General features: G+C 41.1%; 1 protein-coding gene across 1 annotated transcript in view; it reads right to left on the reverse strand.

The window, feature by feature from the left end:
• Nucleotides 1-3,471, reverse strand: part of MYO18B (myosin XVIIIB) — a 377,501-nt gene that overhangs the window by 171,892 nt on the left and 202,138 nt on the right. The gene's annotated exons all lie outside the window — the stretch shown is intronic.

A 3,471-nucleotide genomic window follows, 5' to 3' on the forward strand; every position in this document is an offset into this window, starting at 1 on the left:
CTTTATACGCACTCTCTCACCAGTCCTCACAGTAACCCTGTAAGGCAGGCACTACAAGTATTGTTACGATTTCCATTTTATGCATTGGTAATTTGAGGCCCAGATTTCACAAGAAGGAAGACTATAGGCCAGAACCCACCTGAGTCCTCCCAACATTCCTCTCCAAACATCATTAAAATAGCACCTCAAGTCAAATTTTGGAATGGCAGAGCCAACAGAAGGTAAGAGGGAGACATTTGTCCAGCCTAACACAACTAAGGAGTGTACAGGAAAGGTCTGTAACCCCAGGGTGGGCGCAGGCTGAGGGCATGACAACAGCACCAATGGTGGGCCTTGAAGGTGTCTGGGACAGTAGCAGCAGCTGCAGGAGCTCTCAGCCCAGAAATGGTAAAGGGCTTGGTCAGAGAGAGACTACAGGGGACCCTTTGCTGGCATGGGGTACAGCTGGTGCTGACTTACAACTCTATTGCCCATGCACAAATCATTCTAAGTCATGGTTCCAGGATGGAGAAAAGTGCTTGCAATCATTCACAAGGGAGCAGGGGCCCTGGTCACAGTTCCAGGACCTAGATGTCATATTTCAAGGAATTATAACGAAAAATCTGCCCTGATATCATAGATCCAGAGGGTAAAATAGACATTGAAAGAATCCACTGATTGCCTCTTGAAAGAAATCCCCAAATGAAAACTCCCAGGAGTATTACAGCCAAATTCCAGAGCTCCCAGGTCAAGGAGAAAATATTGCAAACATCCAGAATGAAACAATTCAAATACTGTGGAGCCACACTCAGGATCACAGAAGATTTAACAGTTTCTCCTTTAAAGGAGTAGCTTGAATTATGATATTCCAAAGGGCATTGGAACTAGGATTACAACCAAGAATAACCTACCCAGCAAAACTAAATCTAATCCTACAGGGGGAAAATGGATATTTAATGAAATAGAAGATTTGTAAGCATTTCTGATGAAAAGACTAGAGTGGAATAGAAAATTTTATATTCTAAAAGACTCCAGAGAAGCATAAATAGGTAAACAAGAAAGAGTAATCATAAAACTCTGGATGAAGTTAAGCTGTTTATATTCCTACGTGAGAAGCTGATATGTGTAATTCCTTAGAATGTTACCATTATTAGGGTGGTTAAAAGGTATTTACATAGACAGACAACAGGTGTATGTGTCAATTATATTGGGATGCTCTCCAAGAAAAAAAGAATGTAGAGGCAAAAAAGAGGAATGCACTGGGAAGAGGGGAAAGAGAAAGGTAGAATTGGGACAAATTTTCTCACATATAGAAGGTGCAAAAGAAAGAACTTTTATAGTAGAGAAGAAAAAGGGGGAAAGGTGGTAGGCAATGCTCAAACCTCTCTCTCTCAAAGGAATTGGTTCAAAAAGGGAAGAAAACATATACACACTCAGTTGGGAATAGAAATGTAACTTACCCAATAAGGAGATAGGAGGGAAAGGGGATAAGAGAAATAGAAGGCAGTAGTAAGGGGGAGGGAGTGGTCAGAAGCAAAAGAGACCTCTGAGGAGGGACAGGATACAAAAAGAGAAGGATAAACAGAAAAAAAGAGGATGGAGGGAAATGCACAATTGTGAATGTGAATGGGATAAACTAATCCACAGAATGGGAGTGGACAGCAGAATGAATTAGAAACTAGACTGTAACAATTGAGTACAAGAGACACCCCTGGTACAGAAAGACACACAGCATTGAAATGAGCATGCTTCAGCTCAAGTGGAGAGGGCAGGGGTGGCCATCATGATCTCAAACAAAGCAAAAATAAAATTAAACCTAATGGAGAGAGATAATCAAGAAAACTACATCTTGCTAAAAGGTACCATAGACAATGAAATAATATCCAAAAATTTTATAACAAGTTTCTCCAATAAATTTGACTAGTTCTAAGTCAAATTTATAAAAATAAGAGCCATTCCCCAATTGATAAATGCTTAAAGGATATAACAGGCAATTTTCAGAAGAAGAAATCAATGCTATCTATAAACTTATGAAAAAAATGCTCTCGATCATTACTGATTAGAAAACAGAAAATTAAAACACTCCTGAGGTACCATCTTATACCTATCAGAGATGACAAATGCTGGAAGGGATGAGAGAAAATAGGTACATTAATGAATGATCAGTAGAGTAGTGAAGTGGTCCAACTATGTTGGAGAACAATCTGGAATTATGCCCAAAGGGCTATAAAACTGTGATTTTTTTCTTTTTGGAGGGTGGAAGCCTGGGCAGTTGGGGTTAAGTGACTTTCCCAAGGTCACACAGCTAGTAAGTGTTAAGTGTCTGAGTCTGGATTTGAACTCAGGTCCTCCTGACTCTAGGGCCGGTGCTCTATTCACTGTGCCACCTAGCCGCCCCTAGAACTGTGCTTTTTGACCGAGCAATACCATTATTAGGTTTGTACCCCAAAGATATTTTTAAAGGGAAAAGGGACCTATATGTATAAAAATATTTATAGCAGATCTTTTTGTCATGGCAAAGAATTAGAAATTGTGAGGGTAACCATCAGTTGGGGAATGGCTGAACACGTTGTGGCCTATGATTGTGATGGAATACTATTGTACTGTAAGAAATTATATGGGAGGGGTAGCTAGGTGGCACAGTGAATAGACCACTGGCCCTGGAGTCAGGAGGACCTGAGTTCAAATCCAGCCTCAGACACTTAACACAAAAACTAGCTGTGTGACTTTGGGCAAGTCACTTAACCCCAGTTGCCCTATCTTCCCCTTCCAAAAAGCAAAAATAAAAAAAGAGAGAGAGAGAGAAAGAAAGAGAAATGATGAGGGAGATGGTTTCAGGAAAATCATGGCAAGACCTATTTGAACTGATGCAAAGTGAAAGGAGAAGTGGGAGATCATTGTGTGTAGTAACACCAATGTTGCGTTATTTGCCCCTGCTCACCTAAGTGAGTAATTGTCAGAGGTAGGAAATGAATCAAGATCTCCTGGACTACAATGTAGTGCCTTGCTCTGCCGACCAATGAATGAGCATTTATTAAGCACCCACTGTGTGCCAAGGACTGTGGTAGGCCCTGGAAATACAAAATAAAAAAGACCATGCCTGTCCTCAAGATTATATATTGTTGGAAGAAACAATATCTGTACATGATCATGTGTGAAATATATGGAACCACATGAAAAGCTAAATATCTACAAGTGAAACATGGTCATTCTGGTAGAGAGGCGAGTCTGGAGATCGGGAAGATCAGGAATCTGCTTACGCAGGGGTTGGCCTGGAAGCTGAACTTTGAAGGGGCTAGAGATTCTGAAAGTGACAGTGAAGAGTGAGCTCATTCCAGAGATGGGGGACAGTCAGACGTGGATAGTGCTGAGGGAATCTCATGTTTGCCAAACAGCAAATAAGCTGGTTTTGCTGGAAGGACAAACACATGATAGGTATCAGCACATCATAAGGCTGGAGCCCCCGACTATGAGGGGCTTGAAATGCTACAC

The sequence above is a fragment of the Petaurus breviceps genome, unplaced genomic scaffold, assembly GCF_028583685.1.
Source record: "Petaurus breviceps papuanus isolate PSGF00001 unplaced genomic scaffold, PetGlider_PUasm1.0 99, whole genome shotgun sequence".
NCBI classification, from domain to species: domain Eukaryota; kingdom Metazoa; phylum Chordata; class Mammalia; order Diprotodontia; family Petauridae; genus Petaurus; species Petaurus breviceps.